Source organism: Microplitis demolitor, chromosome 2, assembly GCF_026212275.2.
Source record: "Microplitis demolitor isolate Queensland-Clemson2020A chromosome 2, iyMicDemo2.1a, whole genome shotgun sequence".
Lineage (NCBI taxonomy): Eukaryota > Metazoa > Arthropoda > Insecta > Hymenoptera > Braconidae > Microplitis > Microplitis demolitor.
This window is the reverse complement of record NC_068546.1, coordinates 18,468,179-18,493,281: the sequence shown is the minus strand read 5'-3', so window position 1 is coordinate 18,493,281 and position 25,103 is coordinate 18,468,179. Positions and strand designations below refer to the sequence as shown.

Below are 25,103 nucleotides of genomic sequence, written 5' to 3'. Positions count from 1 at the left end.
CGGGAATAAAAATTTAAAAACTGCTTCTTCATTAATGATTTTCAATTCTTAAATTTTCAAACTTTAGCATAAAACGTAAGCTGTTAGAGCTTGAAAAGCTCATAAAAATCCCGGATCCAAATAATGTATAATTTTAAAGTATACTACAAAATATAGCCATGCGCATACTTTCTAAAAATGCCGCAAAATATCTCATAAATGAGTTATAACATGTGATACTTTGTTATTATAAATTTAAGATATAATTAATTGTATAGTATTACATATATGTAAAACTATACCCTAATGTATACTTTTTAATATATACGAAATTTATAAGTGAAACTACATTGCAAATCTATCAACGAGTATATCTCAAATATATAAAAGAAGTATAAAAAAAGTATACTTATTAGCATAGCTTAAGAAAACGAAAATTATATCGGTCAAAAAAAAAAAAATTATCTTAAGAAAATTTATCTCTCAAAATGATTTCTTTTTACTCTAAAACAACTTAGGTCTTCCCGAGAATTTTCTCCTGAGAATTCCGATATAATTAGAGTTTACTCACTGTATATAATTTTTATTATGTAATTCGGGTCTATTTGAGCTTATACAAAATTTATATAACTCAGAGTATATTAAACTATAAATCTTACTTATACTGATAAAGTATAATCAAGTATATCAAAACGGCAAAAAATAGTAGCATAAAAATATATTAAGAATTATATATTGAAGTATAATTTTATATATACAATTATAATTCTGCCCTGTCATGAAAAAACGACGTATCTCAAAAATTATAGTTTCGAGAAAATAGCGTTTAAAGTTTAAACAGAATTTGAGTACAATTTAACAGAAAAATTAATTTCTGTTATGACAAAACGTTATAACTCGAGATACGTTTTTTGTATCGTAAGAAACTAATGCTTATTTTGATAAATAGATAAAATTGTAATGACAAAACGCTATAACTCGAAGAATTAAATTCTGACGTGACGAAACAGTAAAAAAGATATGTTTTTTTCATTTCTTTTATAGGCACATTTGATCAATATTACTGGCATAATTAATTAAATTAGCAAAATTTTGATGATACCCTATTATTAAGTGACACTAAATAAACCTTTTTAGCTCTGTTACGACAAAACAGCGTATCTCGAGATACGTCGTTTTGTTGTTACGACCAGGGTAGAGAACACAAAAATTAAAAGAAAAAAATTTATATATTGAAATCCTACCGTACCCTGGTAAGACACAAATCTCTAAACATAAGAAGAGGTATTCTCGCTATAGAAGCTCTCCTCCAAGTCGGAGCGGGGAATACGCGAAGTGGTGGGAACTAGAGCGGTGAGAACTGTGCGTGTCCCCTCGTAACCGAGTTAAAATTTTATTATTAAAGTAAACATAGCGATTTTATTATTATTAGGGTAATAAAACATTCAAACACATTAAAACACAAAAAAATAACTTGTATTTCTTTATTCAATCAAGAAACCGAGTTAATACACTAGCCATCTCTCGAATACCCTCTACATCCCCCGTGTATGAATATGGGGCATTATAATCCTCGAAAGAAATTCGGGCATTGACGTGGCGAATTAGTCAGACGGCATTCATCCTTTCCGTAGTATTGTAAAAATTCTCTAAAACACAGGGTAATCGGAGGGCGGTAACAGTCGTAATTTCGTCAAGCATGTCTACCACTTCCAGGAGCCGATAGCTGGAAACGTTCGTCAGCTTGCTTAGAATCTCCGCCACCATACGAATTACCTTAAAACCAAGATCGATTACGCCGGGTGTTATTTAAAAGAGAATTTCATTAAATACACTTACCTGATGAGGTAACCATTGAACATGTCTCACAAAAAATTGATCTCCCGTAAACACATTCATCACTTGTACAAAAACTAAACCGTGATTTTAACTAAACTGTAATTCCAATAGCTAATGCCACTTATGTTTTAAAACTCTTAGCAAGATTACATATGTAATGCGTATACATAGCATAATAAAGGAAAAAGTGCCGGAGCGCGTACACATCCACGTAAGGGGGCTCATACACACGGTCACCTGAAATAGGAGAACATAAAAACAGAAAACATAGCTGACGTAGCCTGCATGTGTACAGAGTAATAACTTATATTACTCAACACACATACTAGGTACACTCACTCTCGAATTCAGTGTGCCTCTTTTTAATGTTGAGAAGGAAAGAGCAAGAGAGGACTCCTAATTTCACGAGTAAAACTAAGACACACTCGCGTTAGTTCTCTAATTCCTTTTTTTCTACTCAAGACCGCAGTCGCGTGATTTATGAGCCATAAGACCTCGGCCCTGACATCATGCTTGTCAACCGATGATTCTAGCTGTCCCCCAAGAGCTCTCGTTTTAATTACCCAGTAACAGGAACCACCCAGTAGCCGCTCTGGTGTTGGACGATACCTCTTAGATGGCACCCCTCCATTCGTTAACTTGGAGGCCAAGCCGGGATGATGCGTGCCACTAAGAACAAGTCCATGTTTACGCTTCCAGAATCTTCCTAAACTAAACATGCATTAATTCTCACTCTTTTAAGGAGACGCTGAATTTTTTTGGGATAACCAATATCCGAATTGAAAATTTATTTAGAAAGAAACCCTCAACTTGAATATCGAATAATTAAAGAAATGATTTAATTATTTTTCTTCTCTCTTGACTTAACCTCGGGTACCGTACGTGCAGAATACAGCGCAGGAGGAGAAGCACATAAAAATAAACGCTGGTACAGCAAGCATCTCTTTTTCTGGTGTACAAGATCCAGGGGCACGGCTCGGTTCCCCTCGATTTCGGACTATATAAACCCGCAGTTTTTCGGTCTAATTGTCCAGTCTTTTAATCTCAGCTAAGCTAAAAACTCCGTCGTAATATTTGTTGTACCACGCGTCGCGTTAAAGAAATTATTCCGCACGGTTCTCAACTCTCAGTATACTGCCAAACCACATCCACCCAGGGGTACTGACTGAGCAGACGTTGAATATGGGTTCCTTGCCCGGTACACTATACAATTTACAAAGAAAATCAAAGATCTTCCAAACAACAACAACCATCAATTTGTACAACGGAAGCTGAATAAATTTTATAAATAACAATTGTAAGTTATCCAGTCGTTTTTATTATTATTTCTCTAGAATAATTCTCCATATTGATCTTATTCCTCATACTCATTACCGTAACGACGAGGTCTCCGTCACAAGAGTAAAGGACTTAACTGTCTTGACTCGAAATAAGAGACTGTTCATGATATTTGTCTTTATTGCATGTTAGACGTAACATTTGTCATAACAGGGCAGAATTTGAGATATACTTTTCACCTATATACTTTTTTCATGCGGGAAACAATTGCATGCAATATTATTTTCGAGCTCGAAGAGCTCAAAACTATATTCACAGTAATGTTTTCGAGCTACTCGAACTCGAAGACAGCGGGAAGTTTTGGGGCTGGCCCGCAGGGCCACCGAACGGCCATATCTTTTTTTCTTTAGTGTGTCACGTAGCGATTCAAACGTGAATCGCTGCACGCGCTTGTCCATCTCGCCGTGAATTTAACAACACCTCCTAGCTCAAATCAAGCCTATTTATTTATTATAATTTATTATTATTTAAATATTTATATTATTTTGATAGATTATTTTAATGTGATTTAATTATGAATTTATTGATATTATTGTTTATTATGTTTATATATATGTTTTGATAATTATTTTGAATTTATGTACTTAATCGATATTTTCATTCCAGTCAGTAGCACGCGTGTGTGTAGAGCATACATATAAATATCGACCGAAGGGAGAGTAAGTCGATGTAGTGGGGATAAAAATCAATATTTTTCTCCAGCCACGTGGTGCACTGAAATAATTATTATTCTATCGTTTAAAGGGTTAATAATTATTATGTTTATGTTGATAAATAGGAAATATTATTTAATTTATTATTATAACATAACTCAGGTCGTTTAATGATTTTAAATATTTTATTTTAATTGAAAATTTCGGGTCCAAGGTCATGAGAGGGGATAACACGGGAGTGATACCCCTCCCTCGGAAAAATCAACGAAAAATAAGGAGAGAAGACCGGGATTTTGTAAAGATAAGACGTATTGTTGTCCGTGATCATTTTTGAGTAAATTGTTCTGGCCCAGTTGCCGTAATAAAGTTATTAAATAGTTAAAGTTCATTTAATTTGGATAATTAGAATTTTTTTATACTAAAGTAAAAATAAAGTTCATGTGATATTTATTAACCAAAAGTTCCAGAAGTAAATTGTTATCAACGCCGGTAAGTCAATTGTATCGTCATTTGTTGCATCGGCTATCGCTGGTCCTTCAATAGAGTAGATCGCGATAAATAATTGATAAATAATTGAACCTGAGTGATTGTTATAATAAGTTGAATATATTCGGCGCCCGTCACGGCATTTGGGTGCATATGTACTAAGACGCGTCGAGTAAATTCCTTAGGAGATTAGACAAGGATAGCGTATGTAGCTCCTTGTCTTACAACAGTACTTAAAATATTATTTCTCTCGGTAAAATTTATTTTATAATTTAATGGTATGCAACCCAGTGTTGCCAAATATGTATTGAGTACCCGCGTCTTTCTCTCCCCAGAGTAAATAATATAAAATAAAGAAAAAGATTAGTATTATTTTATTTGTTCACAATCTATATTAATCATAGTGGGTAAAACTTTGTAGTGTGTAATTTGGTTTTCCCCAGTGAATAATTTAATAATATTATTTAAATTGAATTGATTATTATTGTAACCATTTGTTGAGTTTATTTAAATATATTTTGAATTAAATAATTTCGTAAAAGGAACCCAGTGATAGCCAATATTTATTTGTTTGTTTCCTGGATATATTTAGTAGTAATTATTGTTATTTTTATTCATTATGTATTTGTTTGGTTGTCATTCTGCTTGGTGCATACATTCTCACTCGAGATTTTGTTCCGTGATCTCTCTGCTGATTGTTATTGGTTTTGTCCGTTTTGTAAAAACGGGCTGGCGCCCTCGTGCACTAACCCAGCCTGAGGAGCTGGTCCAGGCACACCTTTAATTTATTTATAGTTATTTATTATTTTCAGTTATAATTATTATCGTTATTTATAATTTTTTTTATACACTTGGGTGACCACATACGACTCTGGGTTTGTTTCACATCTCTGTCGTGAAAATAAAAACGGTTTACGTTATAAATGAAAATTATTTATTTTTAACAAATTATTCCTCTGAACTAATACATATTCGATTGAAATTTAAAAATTAAAATGTATTCACAGAAAATTATGTTCTGAAATTGAAACAATATCGTTTGTTTATAGAAACAAGTGTTTTTTAGTTATTCAATTGTTGAAGTGGTGTAATGATTTGCAAATTATCGAATTACTCAATGATAAAATAAACGTAAGTGTGAACGATCAGTGCATATGAATTAAGATGAAAGATTTCGAATCAGAAAGTACATTGATCGAGAGATAAAGAGAGACGGGACGAATAAAACTTGTAACCATCTCATTCCCGACACTCCTGCATAGTTTCACGGAACCCGAAAACAATCGTATTCTATGATCGTAAAATTTTTAATACTATTAGACCATCAGAAAAACCAAGTGTATTTTGCCCTACAAGGCCTTCACACTGAACTTTTTTTTACGGAGGATTCTGCCTATTCCCTTTCCTGACCTCTCGAGCGATTAAATCAGGATTAGAAGGTTACTGCTTCCCAGAATAGATACTTGCTGAGAAATACTAATAAATTTTACTTTATTACACTGGATGAGTAGCTTAGATTCTCACCTTTTTTTTTTTGCTCAAATATCCAACCCAATAAATTTGACAAAAATTTGCTCATCTGTAAAATCGAATGAACGAGTCAATAAATGATAGGGTATTGAAATTTGGTCACATGGCCAACAAAATTCTTATCAACTTATCGCGAGTTGAATTTAGTCAGCCATCTAATTGCTTTTCGAGGTTAAACTCTGGCCAACCAAGAATTAATCACAATCATACTAAAATAAAATCATGTGACGGCAAAAATTTCGCATTCACTCGGTAAATTTTTATAGTTTTATAGTTTATAATCATTAGTGAAGCATTGATAATTCAAGTGATATTTTATACTATTATATAATAATAATTTGCTTTAAGTTAAATATCAAATTGAACAAATAATTATCAATCCAGTTGTGAACTCAAGTATCTGATCAGTAAAAAATTGTGTGCATAAAAAATTTTATTGTGATATATTGTAACTAAGAAAACACAATTAATATTTTGTGCAGTTGTTAATTTCGAGTAAATCACTTGTGTGTTCAAGGAGAACAATAATATTATAATTATCAACACCTGCTGTTTGAAATATCAGTAAGGTTATTAATATTTTGTATACTAATTTTTAAGTAAGCATACGATTGTAATTATTCATATATTCAAAAGCATTCAAAAAAAACGTATTCGATAGGTTTTAACTCATGAAATTTGGTTGGTATTTACATGATATGTAGCTAACAAAATCTACTTTTTAATCTATTCGTTAGGAATTGTTGGAAACACCGAAACAAAAGAGTTATTTATTTTCACCCGAGTTTCGGAATTCGAATTTTCATTAAATATCGACGTTTCAGGTTGAAGGATATGATTCTTACTGTTTTAAAGTCAACACTAAAAGTCTTAGAAAACCGTTGACTCTGCGGGCCAGTCCCATAACCTCACTGGTGTCGAGCTTCTTGACCTCAAAAATAGTATTGTAAATGCATATTCGAGCTCAAAAAAAGTGATGTATACATCTGATGCGAATTTTACAATGTTAGATCTGATTAGATTCTTAAATCAATCCGTAAAGTATGATAAAAGTTATCCGAAAAAAAATCAGTCTCACAGTTGACCCTGCAGGCCAGCCCCAAAACTTCCCGCTGTTTTTGAGCTCCTTGAGCTCTAAAACATTGTTGTGTATACATTTTCGAACTCGTCGAGCTCGAAATACTTTTGTATGCCTTTGTTTTCGAAAAATAACGTTTTTTACCATTTTTTCTCCGACGGTATCTCTCGAACGAGTCGACCGATTGAGACGGTTAAGGTGGCAATTGACGTGTTTTATTGTTCTAGAGCTGATCAAATTTAAAAATTGATTTATGTAGTCGTTTTTGAGAAATTTCAAAAATACAAAAAAAAAAATTTTTTTTAATTCTTTCGACAACGGTCTCTCTTAAACGAATGAACTGATTTTGATGGGTGAGGTGGCATTCGACGTGGCTTATAAAGTTTTAGAGTTGATTAGATTTTGGAATCAATCAATTAAGAACATTAAAAGTTATCTAAAAAAAAGATTTTTAAAAAAAATTTTATTTTCGGAATATCTTCAAACGCACTTGACCGATCAAGCCCAATTTTCTACGGCTTTTAGATATTAACAAGCTGCGTTGAATGATACCTTGACGATCAGAATCGGTTCATCCGTTTAACAGTTATAGATATTTACGTACGTACATTCAGACATCATCGTGAAATTTGTCAGGATAGCTTCCTAGAACCTCAAAATGTCAAAATCTGATAGAAATTCGGTTTTCGAAAATCGGACTGAAACCAATAACTTCCCGAATTTTTGAAAACTTTCAATTTTCTTAGCAGGAAGTTGAAAATGTTTTTAAAAATTTTATTATGGGAGTAAGTCAAAAAATACTTTATTAGGCTTAAATTATTATAGAATCTAGGAATTAATAAGTCGCTTTGAATACCGCCTGAAAGATCTAAATCGATTAATTCGTTCAAGAGTTATAGAATATTTACATACACACGTATGTACGTACATACACACACTCAGCCACCATCTTGAAAATAATGAAATAAATTTCCTTGGACCCAAAAACATTGAGATCTGTTCAAAACTTAATTTTCAAAAATCGGATTGAAACCAATAACTTCCCTTTATTTTGAAAATTTTTAATTATCTTAGCGGAAAGTTAAAAATTTGTTTTTGTAACTATGCGGTATTGACTTAACAAATCTCTACTTGAAGTACACGAATAAAAAGCTGTACTCAAATTACGGAAGTCAATTAAGATCACTTTTCGATCCCCACCTTTAATATGCAACCGATATCATATTAAAATTTTGAAGCATAAAAGTTTGGAACATAAGTTTTTTTTTACTAAAGAAGCAAGGTGTTAAATCTATTGATTATCAGTTTGTATCGCAAACTTTGAAAGTGGAGTAACTCTGATTAAAAGAATCGATTGGCAATGTTAAATGCCCATAAGAAGGGTGATTCAAATGTATTCAAAATATTCAAAAGCATTAAAAAGTATTTAAAATTTTGTTTTTTTAATCGTTTCAAATCGTTTCTTTTAATGAGGGAATTGAAGTTAAGGAACATCCGCAAATTTTTTCAGAGATTACAATTTAATTGACGTATGTCACTATACGTTTTTCCCGAAACACCTTTCACTTCATAAATACTTTGTTTAGTAAATAAAGAGGAAATAATAACTTAAAAACGCTTGGTTTATGTATATTGGTTCGAGATTTTGCTAATGAGAAAATTCAAGTAGCATCTGGTAGAACAGCCGCTAAAGTGGCTAGTATCTGTAGTACAACACGGTGTTAACTATAATGCCAACGGCACAGAAATAATTATCACGATAATAAAATATTTATGAAAAGTTGTGTTCACGATGAATAACTCAAGCAATTAATAGTTTTTAAAAGACTCAGTTTTACACTAATTGGCCATGATTATTTTGCTTCGTATTCATAATTTATTCGAACATCAACTCTTTACATCTTTAACTTTTCTTGCGTGTAATAGTAAATTAGTCATCAAATGTTAATGTACATATTTATAAAATAAGAAAATAATTTATTATATAATCGACTTTTAATAGCTTTTGGGGTAATTACCTGTGGAAAAATTCTGTAGACCAATGTAGACTTACGTAGATACCTAAAATGAATTAGATTGGATCTTCGTAAATCTACGTGAATCTAATCTATTTTTCACAGGTATTGGAATATTAATTAAAAAACCAATTTGATTGATTGCTATATAGTTCAAGTACTCTGATCTACAAAGAGAGGCCGCAGTAATTTATGTTATGTCAAAACAATCTTTGAACGTAACCATAATTAACGTTACGTATAAATAAGACTTGCTGTCTTCATAGTGATAACGAAACAACCGAAAACTGATAAAACCAGCCCTCTTACTCCTTCGGCCTAGTTACATCTCTTATCTCTCGGATTTCCCGAGTGGACCTTACCCCGCCGTGATCTCTCTTAAAAGATCATTGCGCCTGAAAAAACTCGTAGATAAGATATCACTGAGTGATGGATGGGGGCAAGTGTATAATGGCGTATCTGAAAGAAACCCTCTTGAGGGTATTGAGGAGGAGTTTCGTCTCACCACTAATCTGCAACCTGTAGACCAATACAGGAAATTAGTACCACAAGGGGCCCCCTTTCAAACCCCACTTCGACCAGAGTCTCTTTTTTTCCTGAGATGGTAGGTCCAAGTGAGGTAGGACTCGTGGTGGCTGGTGGTGAGACACCTCCATGCATTGCATGAGGATCTCTGATCTGATCATTGATCCGAGGGTAAGCTAAAGTGAGCTTATGCTCATATTTCGCTTTTATAATATTATGGTAGAGGATAGGGATGTTACGCAGCGCGAGCATGCCAAAAGTAGGCGAGGCATCGGCCTCCAGTCAAACGGAGGTGGACTTTGGTCTCGTTACATTAATTAATTAATTATTTTTCGGATTTTCCCAAGCAACTCTAAACTTTGATTTGGCTTGAATAATCAGAGCGTCTAAAGATTCGGAAAGTAGAAAATCTATCAGGGAATCAACAAGCGAATAATTGCCGGTTAGGAACCCGAAAAGTAACAATTGGAGGAAGCCCTTTACATAGGGTATGGGGAGAAGTTGCATCCACCATTAATCCTAGGCAACCATGTTAACCAGCGCTGGGAGTCTGGTACCACGGGTGGCCATTCCAAGCCCACTGCGGCCAGAGTCTCTCTCTATTTTCTGATGAGGATTTTTGATTATACCTCCGGTTAATGTCCACCTTAGTCGTCACTCGATTATATTTTTTGAATAAGAGTGTGGTCTGGGTTGGAAGATAGAGATGACCTCGCAGCGCGCGTATGCCCAAAAGGGCGCGGTAAAACAGAAGTGGACTTCGGTCCCGTTACATTATCCCTCGAATTCCACGAGTGGACCAAACCCCACCTAGATTTGCTTTATAAAATCATGGTGCACAAAAAGCTCGAAAATTAAACAATTATTTAGTGATGGATGAGGGCAAGTTTGTGACAATAGCATGTCTGAAATCTTTATGATTATAAATGAGGGAATCCCTTTTTAGGATATTGAGGAGAAATCGCGTTTCACCATTCATCTCGAAAAAATCTGACCACCAGTTCAGAGAACTGGTAATATGGGAGGCTTTTCCAGACCCACTTCGACCAGAGTCTCTTTATTTCTTTAGATGGCAGTAGTGTTCAGCTCAAGAGAGGTATTCATGGACTCGTGGTGGCTTAGTTCGACACCCACATGCAAAAAAATTTCTGATCTGATCATCGATCCTAGGATAAAATAATATCAGATTATGCTAAATATTTCGCTATCATTATATTATGATGGGTGATAGAGATGTTACAATCGCGTGCATGTCCAAAAGGGCGCAGAAACGGTCTTCCGTAAAACGAAGGTGAACTTTGGCCCCGTTACATTAATTAATTAACTGCCGCTCAGGTTTTTTGTCCGAAGGACTCATCCATTTTAACTATTTCGCTTAGGGCCAAGATATAGAAAAACCTCACATGTCAATCCCTTCGCCCAACAACCTCCTCGTTTCACTCCATATCTTAGTACATCATCTACCCACTTTTTCTAAGAAATATTAGCAAGCATGCATTTTTGACCCATCTTACTCTTCACAATTTATGGTCTTTCAGTTTCACCAGACTTATACGGCAATCTGCCTTATAAGGGGTTCGGATCTTCCACCCAAGTTGTGGTACGTCTAATGCTCATTGGTCCTCCAAAAATCATTCCACCCATGCTCGTATCCGGTGCCCTTATTAAATTATCATTCTTTTGAGTATTTTCTTGTTTCTTGCCCCAGGCTTAGAAAAAGTAATATTAGAGGTCTAAATCATTTGAAAATCATACAAATAACGAAATATGCCGGTAGTAGACAAGAGTAAGATGTGACTCTATTGCATAAGAAACCGAAATAACGCGTGGTGACGCTTTGAGTATTGGTTTTGTCAGCATGGGACAATCAGTTATCCCATGTGATCGCAATCGATGCTCGACATATTTTTTTTTTTTTTTTTTTTAATCAATTTGTTTGTGTTGTCAATGCACGAAATAAAGATATGTTTTCGATACTCTAGTGAATAAAAAAAAAAATTTGTCAATCCTAGTTGTTATGAAATATTTTCTATTTTGATGAAATAATTCAGTTTTATTTTTATATAATATCGTTTATTGAATAAATGTACTGTAAGTTTATTATTGGAAAACACGTGGGTTCTATTTTTCCCGCGAAGGAAATAGTATATTGTACAACTAGTGCGGTAAGTTGTCGATTGCCCACGAGAGCAAAGTTGAGCGCACGAGCGAAGTGAGTGCGCTTATTTGCTCAAGTGGGTAATCGACAACACCAAGCGAATTAAACATACTTTTTTTTTATTGCTAATGTGATATGAGTGCTAATTTAGTGCTCGCTGTTTTATTCCCCAAGAAGCTTTTTGTTGATTCAACTGTTGCCGCGACATTTTTGTGGGTTATACGATAATCTGCATGCGATTAGAAGTAAATTTAAATAAATAAAAAAGACTTTGTATTTCATGTTCATCCCTTAGCGCTCTGGTTAGCGTGCCAGATTTTGAATCTAAAGGACCCAAGATCAAACCCAGCCAACGCCGCAACTTTTTATCGAAGAAAACAAATAGTGATCTACTTCAGAGACTATTATAATACATGAGAAATCTAATTGTCAAGCATTTTTTTTTTCATTATTTTTTGAAAATGCAGCACTATATATGGTCATATATAGCCATATATAACTATTTATGGCCATATATGTAAATTGGAAATATATGGCCATATATAGTCATATATGATTCGTTTTTCCCGGGAATACATCAAAGAAAATTTTTCCTCAATTTTACTGTCGCTAGAAAATTTTCCTTATATCTTGAAGATTTGAAAGGAATTCTATTGCAGTTGTAGTTTTAGTTATGAAACAATTGGATGAAGAAATGTTTATAAATTGATTAGGAATAGATTACGACCAATAAATCGTAAATTATTATTTGAGATCACCAATAAATATTGTTATTGCTTCGATTTGTTATCCATTGACTGTTGATCCCACTGATGACATTTCAATGATATGAAACAAGAGTTCTTGGGGTAAAGACGTGGAACAGCTTATAAACTTTATGAATTCTTAAATTCCAAATGCATTAATAGAACTAAGATTGAAGGATATAGGTCAACGATTGAAAGAATAACGGGTATGGTGAAGTCCTCAGAAATTTCATGTCTTTTATCTTTGGTTTATATTATTAATTATCGTGCACTAAATTTTTAGTTAAAGTAACATTTATTTAATTTTAACTTACTAAAGTGAATTTTTCCTTCAATAGATTTTACCATTCGGAATAACAATTAATTACATCAAAAAATGTGTCAAATTATAGAAACAGCACGAAATAATATATACATATATAAAACGACGTAAAAATTTTATAATAGACTACTAGTATGACGGATAATAATTTACATCCCGCCTTATTATTATCAAATTCATTCAACAAATAACTACATTGAATGATCTTATAATTATTAAGTATATTATAACGATAAATCGCACTGGGTAGTCGCAGATATGTTTTTGTTAACATTGTGGAGATTGTCATTTCAACTCCCCCAGGCTATTAAATTCTCGCTTTATAAAAAAATAATAACAAACAATGAGGTCAAAACAAGGTAAAGGAAGGAGTAATTTTAGTCATGTGATGAATATAATATATAATTTTCTACATGTTAGTCAGATAACTCTCCAGAATATTTTCATTTATTAGTTCCTGCATTTAAAGTCAAGAAGAAGTTATAGTCTACAAGTTTCCTAGGAAAAATAATTCAGATCTAAGGAAATCCGATTAAATCAACCTAAATAATGAACAATCAACTTGAATAATTATTAATTAATATTATTAATATTATTCATATTAATTAATAATATATTATTAATATTGTTACGTTCCCGTAATATTTTATTGATTAAATTAAATTAGTTATTTTTAATTAAATAATTTTGTACAATGAAACGGAAATCGGTTATGATAAGAGAGTCGCCGTGGCTCGCGGGTAGGCAAAACAGATGACGATGCATGAGACCCGGGCTACGACGATTCTCTCACAGGGAACCTGAGATGCAGCGTCAACATTTTGTCAACTCTGTTGGCTTTATTATATTTTTATAATGACGAAATAGTCAGTCCTTCGAGAGAGCTCATGGAGCTCGAACCTCTGCTCTCTAGCCTTAATAAATTACAATTAATCCTAAATTAAACCAACCTTATTTTGGGCTGCCATTAGGCAGCCCAATACCCTACGACTCCATGGTTATTTTGGGCGCTGCTACCGGCAGCCCAATAATCCAAAAATCATCAATTAAATATTGGGCGCTGATACCGGCTGCCCAATAATTTATCCAGTCCTGGACACTGCCACCGGCTGTCCAGAATTCCTCAAATCCTGCATCCTCATAAATAATATGGAGACCAGATCGCAAACATATTTTAAAATCGCGAAAATCAAATTAAATTAATAATTAATAAAATAATCGACGACCACGGCCCACCAGGGGTCTATAGACACTCTAACGAGGCCAAACCTGGATAAAATTAAATAACTAAAAATTATTTTGATTTTTAATTAATTTTGGGTAATTTCCCAAAACGTAACAATATATTATTATAATATTATTAATATTATTAATTAATATAATAATAATAATAATTCCGTATTTAGATCGCAATAAATCTGAATTATAGTTTCTTAGGTAATGGTAATCAATTTCATATTTTTAACTTAAAAACCAGCTGCTACAAAATATTACAATAAAATGGTGTAACAAAATATTATAATTAACTTGTTATGTATATTAACTTTCTATTGTTTTTTTATTTATTATTTTTTTTTTTTTTTGTAGTTTCTTTGTGATTGGTGCTTTTAGTCTGTACGTTACAATATGATATTTTTGCTTAGAAAAAAAAAAAAAATGGGTATTAATTCGTAATTATGAAAAAAAATTAATAAAAAAGCAAGATATTAAATTTCAAAAAAAGTATCATTTAAATTTGTCGAAACAAAATTTTAATTTCTTTGATTTAAATTTAACAACTATATGAATTGGAAGATAAAAATTGATTTGTATTTTTCTTATTGTTTTTCTTGTATTTCATAGTTGAATATAATAATCGAGAAATAACGATAAGAGTTTGTAAAAAATTTCTACACGTGCTGCAAAAAAATTGTGTAATAATTGTTGTGTATAAGAAATAAAAACATCTGATTGCGAGAGATAACTAGTTTTCATTTAATGTGGCGTTTATAAAAAAAAGAAAAAAACTTCGCAAGATAAACTTCAGTTCTATGCAACCTTTCACATAAAATGTGACTCACCAAATCTATACGCACATTATCTTAACTAAGGGACTTGTGTTATTTATCACTTGGAACTTTAGCCTCGATTGAATTAATGAAGATAAAATATAAAAATAACTGGAAATCTACTCACACATTAATGATACTCGATGAGTATTTAAACTTTCCACAGTTATAGATAAGAAATTTTCTATAAAAGAGCTTTGTCATTTTTCAACAGTAGCAGTATTGAAAATTTATTGCTACCGTGCACATCTTTGTAAAGTGTATTTGTATTATAGAGAAGCCACCGGTAATTTAAATTAATAATTTTCAACGTACTCTTTTACTTCGAAAGATATTTACTAAAGCTTGCATAAAAGAAATTCGTAAGTATTCTCATTGCATGATTTTAATTTTCAGTTCAATATTTTCCAATAATTTATGCTCTATTTAATATCTTTTTGTTATTAATATTAATTTATAAATTTATGACAAATTTCCAAAACTCATGTTTTCGATATAAAAAATTTTTAATTAAAATTCAAGGACATAGTAAATTTTTACAAATTTATGATCTTAATGCGCCCAGTTTTCGAAGCTATGAAGATTCAAATATCCTTATGAACATTTTGTATTGCACGACTCATAATGCGAAGCATTAGAGAGTGCTTTACGATCGAAAATTTTTTTTCACCTCCTTTTTATACTATACATTCAGTAATAAATAATAAAAGTGATGCATTCGATGATTGAAATTAGTGTATTATACTTCCGTATAATATATGAAAACGTATGAAATATGAATAGATTTTCAAGGCTTGTTTAGTCCGTATGTAAAGCGTATGTAGCCCTTATCTTCGGGAAATTTTATGTTTGAAGTGCAAAAAAAAAATCTTGGAACATCTAGCGATAAATATTTTCCCATGATGATAAAAATAAAAGATGGAGTCACATTTATAAACCTTCACATGTTGTTAGGATAAAATGTTCAAGTTTGGAAATACTTCATAATAAAGTTTGTCATGACCTGTAAATCCAAATCTTTTTAGAATAAGAATATTGCAATGCACATATATTTTCCCCCCTCCAAAGGGTTGAATGCTATTGATCATCACATAAAAGGGCGCGCGCGTACCACCTTGGATTCAGTACCGCAGATAACTCCTGAATTGCGCGGGTAAATTCAGTAGTATAGACAACAGGTGATTCAAACTGTCGCGTTTAATTTTGAACTCACAGATAATTTTAGTTTCTTCAATTATTTTTTAGATATCGGAATCATTAAAATTATTTAATTAGAATTTTTCAGTTTCGGGATCTTTATAATAATTGGTAATTTGATGAACGTGATAAATGTTGATTTTTAATTAAAATGTGAAGTTTACTATTTTTTGATTGACTTATTTCTCAAAACTAATTAAATGAATGATTACTTAAAAATTAGTGTTATTAATAATGGCAGAAGAAATACCTGCGGAGTTTAAAATAAAAACTTATCAAAATTCAAATCATTTACCAGGTGTGACAAAAATGTCTTTCATTCGAGTTTGGTCTTCTAAAAAGTAAGCATAATTTTAATTTATAAATTAAAAAATTATTTAATTTTTTTCAATATAACGATGAAGAAAGAATATTTTGAACAGAATATAGTTTTTAAATTTCCTGCTACAGAAATTAGAAATTTTTTTAAAAAAGGAAGCTATTGGATTTGGGCCGTTTTTCGGAAATTTTCAAATATTGGCTCATATCTATAGTCAATATTCTCTGTGATAAATTTGACTAGTGATCGCAGATCAAATCCGGATAGAATGCGGAATTATATGAATTACTTTTTAATTTATTTAATCTCTCTACAAAGAGAAAAAAATATCGTGACTAACACGATACAATATTGTGACCGTCACGATGATCGTTTAGATATTTGGAGGTTAATGCGACTAACAGCGATACAATTGTACTGACAGCGATTCGAATGGTGAATCAGACAAAAATGGATCGCAACGGTATCTATACAGATCTCTCCTTTTACGATTCACACATCACTATCCATTAGATCGTTCCAATCACAATATTATTTTCTCCGTGCTGAGTGAAATTAATTCCAAAGAAATAAAATCCACATCACTTTGAAATCACTGTCACATCTGTGGCAATAGTAATACAAAATTTGCGGTTTCTCTTTGTAAAGTCATAATACTTACATTATTTACCTGGGGACGGCGTGTAATGGCGTAACATACCAAAATGCAAAAACATTATATATAATCAAATGATAAAAAACAAAACGTGAATACGTAAATTACACATTGAAAGTCAGAATTGTCGCCTTTTGTGTAACGAAATGATCCCTAAGGGATGAGTTGTCAAATCTTGTTGATGTGAAAAAATTATGAATCATTTTAAACTTCCCGCTATAAAAATTGCAAATTTTCGAAAAAAGGAAATTATTGGTTTCGGCCCGATTTTCGAAAATCGAGTTTTCATAAGATGTCGAAGTTTTGAGGTCCTAGGAAGCTATTCTGACTATTTCCGGATGGGCGTTCGTGTTTATGTGTGTGGGTGTGTGCGCGCGCGGGTGTGTGTGTAAACTTTTTTTGTCTCACGATATCTTTAGAAGGAATCAACCGATTTGAACGTTCTTGGTAGCAATCAAAAGGGTTCGCCAAGGCTTAAAATTTCCTAGATTTTGGAGTCGATCGGTCATGTAGTTTACAAGTTATAGAAAAAATAAAAAATGAAATTTTTTTTTTTTTTAGGTTTTTTGCGTATAACTTATAAACCACTTGTCTGATTTACCTGGAAATGTGATCAGTTTCAAGTCTTGGTGAACGCAACCTATTGATCAAGCTCAATTTTTACAGCTTTTAGATACTAACAAGCTGCGTCAAATGACATCTTGACGATCAAAATCGGTTCATTCGTTCAAAAGTTACAGATATTTACATTCAACTAAGTTTACGTATTTAATTATATAATTATATCATATATATTTATATATTTGATCATATTTAAATATAATTATATATTTAAATACGTAAACGTAGTCGAATCATTTATAATTAATTAGGTTATCATAATAATTTTATTTGTTCGTTGTCAATAATAAATACTTGCGCTATTCCTAAAAAAATTATTCAAGTCGTTACGGAAAAAAATATCTCAGATAAGACTCATTACTATCTTACATAAAACTCTCTACTACGGTACATAGTAATCAGTAATATGTAAACATAGATGCAGGCGCTATCTACAGAGAGGAGTGGGTAATATGTTTAAAGTAACCTTTGCTATCTGGCCTACGACTAGCTGATATGTACATAGAACTGAGCAACATGTAGGAGTGTAATATGTAGGATATAGTGAGCAACATCTAACATGGTGCTAAGCCCAATGTAGAGAGTAGCCAGCACTACTACGTAGATAGGATCCACTGCTATCTCAATTGCATACCTCAAGCGCGAAAGCGCTGAGGGTGCTTTATGATCGCTCTAAATTTTTTTAACTTCCCGCTGAGAAAATTCGATTTTCGAAGACCGAATTTCTGTAAGATCTTAACGTTTTGAGATTCTAGAAAGCTTTTCTGACTAATTTCAAGATGGTGTATGGGTGTATGTACGTACGTATGTAAATATCTGTAACTTTTGAACGGAAAAACCGATTTTGACCGTTAAGGTGTCATTCGACGTGGTTTGTCAATATCTAAAAGCTGTAAAAAATTGGACTTGATCGGTGAGATACGTTCGAAGATATTCAAAAAATAAAGTTTTTTCAAAAACGTTTTTTTTTTTTTTTTTGGATAACTTGTAATGTACTTTATGGATTGATTCCAAAATCTAATCAGCTCTAAAACTTTATGAGCCGCATCGATTGCCACCTCAACCATCATTCATTCACGAGTAACCGTTGTCGAAAGAATTAAAAAAAAATATATTTTTTAGTATTTTTAAAATTTCTCAAAAACGACTAGATAAATCATTTTCAAAATCAGATCGGCTTTAGAACTCAATACAACTCGTCGATTGCTATCTCAAACATCTCAATTGGTCAATTCGCTTGAGAGATATCGTTGGAGAAAAAATGGTAAAGAACGTTTTTTTTTTTTTTTAAACAAAGGCATACCAAAGTATTTTCGAGCTCGAAGAGCTCGGTAATGTGCTCACAAAAATTTTTTCGAGCTTAAGGACCTCGGAGACAGCAGGAAGTTCTTGTGCTGGCCCGCAGGGTTAACCGATAGACCAATTTTTTTTTCTACAGATGGCCCTGACTACTGTCTGACATAGTAGCCAGTTCTATTTATTTTTTTCCCTCTATGTTGTACCAACCTAACAGGTATTTAAGCTCGAAGAGGTTACTTGGGGAGCAAAACAGCGAGCACTAAAATAGTACTTATATCGCATTAATAATAAAAAAAGTATGTTCAATTCGTGCGGTGTTGTCGATACCCACACGAGCAAATGAGCGCACTCACTTTGTTCGTGCGCTCAACTTTGCTTTCGTGGGCATCCGTCAACTTACCGTACTAGTTGTACAATATACTATTAACCAATTAAACCATCTTAACAAGTTACTGCATTTCTATGTCGAATGAATAATAAGTACAGATTGTTTTATAGCGACTAAATAATAAATAAATGAAATAATAACATTTATACTAATAATGACAGGGAGGAATAATAATACCCAGTCGATAGAGGATGAAAAAAGAGTTAATAATAGATAAATAAATATAAAAATATAAAAATAATTTCACCTTAGAAGTATTTAATAATTTGTAATTAACAAACTTAAGTCAGATTCCAAATCCAAATAATTCAGTAAATAAATAAAATAATGATTAACTAACAACGTCATACAAACTACGTACCATACCTTACTAAATTGAATGAATAATAACCTAAATTTACTTTATACTTCATGGATAGTGAAATTTCGATTCAACCAAGAGAGATAAAATGAATCAACCATTACCGATAGATAGCTAATAAAACAGGGATGAATAATCAATAAACAGTTATGCCTTAAAATTATTTATTAAACCGTAATTAACAAATTTAATCAAATCCTATCTAATAAAATTGAGTTAGATTCTCTTCCACCTATAGAAATTACGGCTACTTTTCTTTGTTCTCGCCTTCATTCTAAATGTTTCCTTTTATCGCTTTTAAGTCTCATCTTACAATAGTTGGGTGATAACGTCAGGTAGAGGGATTATGAACGCTTCTCTAATGATTGAGGTGTTAATGGTGTAATATCATACTTTGCGGTTGAAAATGGAAAACTGACTTTGAAATCTCAATTTGAATATTAAAAAGAGGCATCCGGCCTTACCCGGAATGGAAAGGTAGATTTCTCATTTAGATACAAAAAAATTTCAAACACCCACAACTTTCAAACTAATCGACTGATTGGGCTCATCTTTGAACTTGATCAAGGTAATCGTCCAATAAATAAGTGTATAAAATTTCATTAAGATCCGTTGAGAATTGCAGGCGCTATCGTGATGACAAGGTACGTTATATATATATGTATATATATATATATATATATAATAGGGTGTTTCAAAAAAAAAAAAAATTTTTTTTCTTATGGTCTCAAAAGTTAGTCTTAGGTATAAAACAAATCCTCTCAAGAGAGCAGCTCGAAATCTTAGTTCTACTAAGAGGTCAACGAATACTTATTTTCCCATTATAATTGCATGTAAAAAACTTTTTTTTTTATTTTTTAAAAATAAAAGTATTAAAAAATTTTTTTTTCGAAAATCGAAGTACACAGTTTTGTAGGAAATTAAATTCTCTACAAAAAAGCTCCCGATTGTTTCTCCGGAGAACTAACAGAAAAAAAGTTATGAAGCTTTAAACTATATTAAACAGTATAACTTCATGTTTCCATTATATTAAACAGTTTTTTAATAGAAATTTAGGTTTTTCAGCTGAACTAATGTTATCTGTCAATTTTATTTTGAACACATGGGAAAAATTTTCCTTACTTTCAAAACAGAACTTTCTTTTTAATTTAAAAATACAGAAAGAAAAAAAATTTTAATTCTTAAAAAAAATATTTTTCTTTCGAAATTAATACGGAAATTAAGTATGATTTCAGAAATCTTTTTAAAACACCTTACTGATTATACCTAGCATATAGATTCACCATATAAATATGTAAACGGAATACAATCCGGAAATTATCTTTACGTTGAGTTTTCAACTCACTATTGTTTCAAGCTTTATAACTTTTTTTCTGTTAGTTCTACGATGAAAGCACTTGAGGGCTCATTGTAGAAAATTTAATTTGCTACAAGACCACGTACTTTGATTTTCGAAAAAAAATTTTTTAAATACTTTTATATACAAAAAACAACAAAAAATTTTTTTTACACGTAATTTAAATGAGAAAATTAATATTGGTTGAGCTTTTAGCAGAATTGAGCTTTCAAGCTACTCTTTTGGGAGGATTTTTCTAATACCTAAGACTAACTTTTAAGACCATAAGACTTTAAAAAAAAAAAAGAAATGTTTATTTTGAAACACCCTAATATATATATGGGTCATTCCACCAAATAAAGTTATTTTTACGGGGCGACCCTCGTCGATTTGATTTAAACTTTGTGGAGTCTTTCTATATATTTAAAAAAAAATTCTCTGAAAATTTAAGCCTTTAATATGCAGCAGTTTCAAAGTTATGATTTTTTGAATTTTTTAAAAATTTTTGTTTTCAACTTTTTCATTACTTTTTTTGAAGGAAACAATTTAAAAAAAAAATGATCACATAATAGTTTTTCGTAGGAAAAATTCTCAGCTTTCTAACAATAATATCCATTTTTTATTTTAAGTTACAGAAGGCCCTTTAAAATTCGTTTAAAATAGAAAAAACGAATTTTATGACCGTGCGGCGCTTGATATATCTAATTTGATAAAATTTTTTCTGAAAGCTGAGCCTTTTTCCCACAAAATATGTAATTTTCAAGATGTGCATATTTTTTGCTTGAACAAAATTAAATGAAATATAAACTCTCTGTAATTAAAAAACTTTAATTCTTAACTTTTTTGAGGATCTTGATACATTTTTAACACAAGTATATCCTAGGCTATCAACAATAGGTGAGAGAGGATGTACTGCTTATGTTTCTTTCACCGTATTGGACTCTAAGTATTATACGTCTAAAACATTCATTTTCTATAAAGAGTCATTATTCCTTAATTAAAAGAAACGATTCGAAACGATTTGTAATGTTAAATGCCAATAAAAAGGGTGATTAAAAAGTATTCAGAGTATTCAAAAGCATTAAAAAGTATTACAAATTTTTTTTCCCATCGTTTTGAATCGTTTCTTTTAAGAAGGGTTGGTTATAAAAGTGAAATCATCGCTGGTAAAATTTTGAATAGCCCGGATGCATAACCCTTGCGGTGTGAGGATGTTTTCTAGTATGTATCTGCAGTAAAGCTCTGACAACAAAAATTATAAAACTATTTTCCATGATACCAGCATCAAAGCTTCAAGTTTAGGAATTAGTGATTTGAACTTTGATTCTTGCGTTTTGTTCAAAAATGATTTCAGGCTATTGATGTTATCTGTCTTAATGACAGTTCTAACTTTGTCATCGAGTTTTATAAAAATATGTGTAAATAATAAATAGTATTTATGGTTTCTGTTTAATTATAAATTACTAATCATAAGCTACGCGTAGACTTATGGTTGATCACACCATCGATCTTAAACTAACTTAATTCTAACTTGCTGCTGTCACAAACTAATTTTCAATGCAGGTAATCATGAAAAAATAGTGTGTAACACGAGATGAAACACGACTTCAGATTGCAGTTATTGCCAGCTTTTGCCTACGGCTTGGGCAGCCTACTTCATTCTCGTCTGATATCTTTTTATTTCATCTCTTGCCACACAATAAACTATTACAGTTGGATAAAACTATAAAATCAATGATTTGTATTTAAATAATTATTGATTTTGTTCAAGCAAAAAATATGCACATCGTGAAAATTACATATTTTGTGGGAAAAAGGCTCAGCTTTCAGAAAAAATTTTATCAAATTAGATATATCAAGCGCCGCACGGTCATAAAATTCGTTTTTTCTATTTTAAACGAATTTTAAAGGGCCTTCTGTAACTTAAAATAAAAAATGGATATTATTGTTAGAAAGCTGAGAATTTTTCCTACGAAAAACTGTTATGTGCTCATTTTTTTAAAAATATTTTTTCCTTCAAAAAAATTAATGAAAAAGTTGAAAACAAACATTTTTAAAAAATTCAAAAAATCATAACTTTGAAACTGCTGCATATTAAAGGCTTATATTTTCAGAGAATTTTTTTTTAAATATATAGAAAGACTCCACAAAGTTTAAATCAAATCGACGAGGGTCGCCCCGTAAAAATAACTTTATTTGGTGGAATGACCCATATACATACATATATAGACTTTTGAGTGGATGGTACTTTTTGACTCTACGAGATAAAATAAGATATATGGTGGCAAAATTTTGTGATAATTTGATCATGAGACCCATTGCAATAGGCCGATTTCTAAAGAAACTTACCTAAAAATGTATCAAAAGAGCGAAAGATTGTAATTTTGTTAATTATACGGGATGAAATAGTAAAAAATATTGATGTTAGCCGATCAGATTCAAATAAAAGAATTCTCTTACAATAAATGGTCACGTGCTGAAAGGCATTCTTATGTATTCTCAGCGCTTTGTTGTCGCAAGTTAAGTTTAACTATTGTCTTTACTATATCTCTTGATAAGTTTACATCCTAATCAGTTGGCTGCTAATAAAAATCTTTTCCGTCTCAAAAATCTTCTATTTGAATTATTAAAAAAAAATTTTTTTATTACTATTTTATCTACACGCACATAATAATAAAAACTTATGTTTTTCTATTTAAATATATGCCCAGAAATAAAATACTGCGTTTTCACTTTCGAACATTAAATAACTAATACTCAAAGTGCATCTCGTGATATAGAATTGGCGTATTCGTTTTTTAAATTTGTTTTATATAGTTTTTACCTTCCCTATCGAATTTTCTACTTGATAGCTACCTTTCTTTTTTACTTATTTTTTCTATATTACCACTAACTTAAATATCATTCTACCCATTTATTTTACATTATGTTTGGCGAGTTTTTTCAATTGATGGTTGGATAGCTATTTATACACGAAATCGAACTTGCATTACTTATAAAAAATAGTGTGGATAATAAAAAAAAATTTCAAAACAAAAGGAAAGTTTTCTGTGAAAAAAAGAAAAAATCGATGTCTGTAGTCACATGCGTGATGATTTACTTTTATTCAAGGGGGAGGAGGGGGAGATAAAAAAGGGCTGTAAACATATAACGAAAATGATATTATTGGAAGTGTAAAATATATTTTATAGAAATAATTATCATTTTTTAGTTCTGGAAATCTGAGTAATATAAGTTGATTTTAACGAATATTTTTTTTTAACCAAATTTTTAGGTCAAGCCGTTGTGCCCTAAGCGGGCCGTCGCACCCGAGCTTTCTCTATATGTTTTCACTATAATTTTTTAAGTTTCCTTAAATATCATTTTTAATCAGTATCTGAATATTGAGCTTGATTTCTCGATCGTTGTATAATTAACAATGTCATGCAAATAGGTAGACATATTCAGAAGTATTAGTGACTTATCAAAAACTTTAGTATATCACAACTAAACCTTATTCAGGGAAAACAAATTTATTTTAAAGAGTAATGTGTATTATCTATACTACTATACAAATCTGTAAACTCGGTTTGTAAATTTAATTAATTTACCAAAATTTGTGTTAAATATTCATTTTATGACCCCCTTATTTCAATTCTACCAATTTCACAATTTTTGTCTGTCTGTCTGTCTGTCTGTCTGTCTGTATGTATGTATGTATGTATGTCTTCTAATAACTCGAGGACGACTTGACTGATTACAATGAAACTTGCAAAAATCGAAATAGCATGCGAATACGCGTAAGATAGGCTATATATTATGTCGATAAATCGAATGTTGAAATCAATTTTTTTCTCGCGGTACCTATTAATCTCATAATTATACACTTATCAAAAAAATTAAAGAAACAAGAAAATTTTATAAAATTTTTAGCGATTTTTAGAAGTCTGTATTTTCGTAAAAAATGATTGTATCGAAAAATACAAAAAAAGCAAATTGAAGCTTGAAATCTCTGGTTTAACGATCTTTCAGCCAAATAATTTTCTAAGCCACGGTTTTTGCGGAATCATAAGAAAATTTTCAAATAGATTCCCACAGTGATGTCATTTGCAGAACCACCTATTGTTTCAATGGAATAATATTATTCGGCGCTAAAAATCTTATTCATGTCAAAATAATGCTGAGATATTTTCTGCAGAACTTATTATTTACCACTTTCCTTTCCCCCCAA

General features: G+C 31.4%; 1 long non-coding RNA gene across 2 annotated transcripts; it reads right to left on the bottom strand.

The window, feature by feature from the left end:
• Window positions 1-1,449: 1,449 nt before the first annotated feature.
• On the bottom strand, window positions 1,450-4,627 carry LOC128669030 (uncharacterized). 2 transcript variants are annotated; one of them, XR_008404590.1, is made up of 3 exons: window positions 2,158-4,607; window positions 1,819-2,055; window positions 1,450-1,755 (listed from the first exon to the last, which is right to left on the bottom strand). It is a non-coding gene; the product is annotated as an uncharacterized LOC128669030 (long non-coding RNA). The 2 variants fall into 2 exon arrangements; XR_008404589.1 differs by having other exon boundaries at window positions 1,819-4,627.
• Between the last annotated feature and the right edge of the window lie 20,476 nt (window positions 4,628-25,103).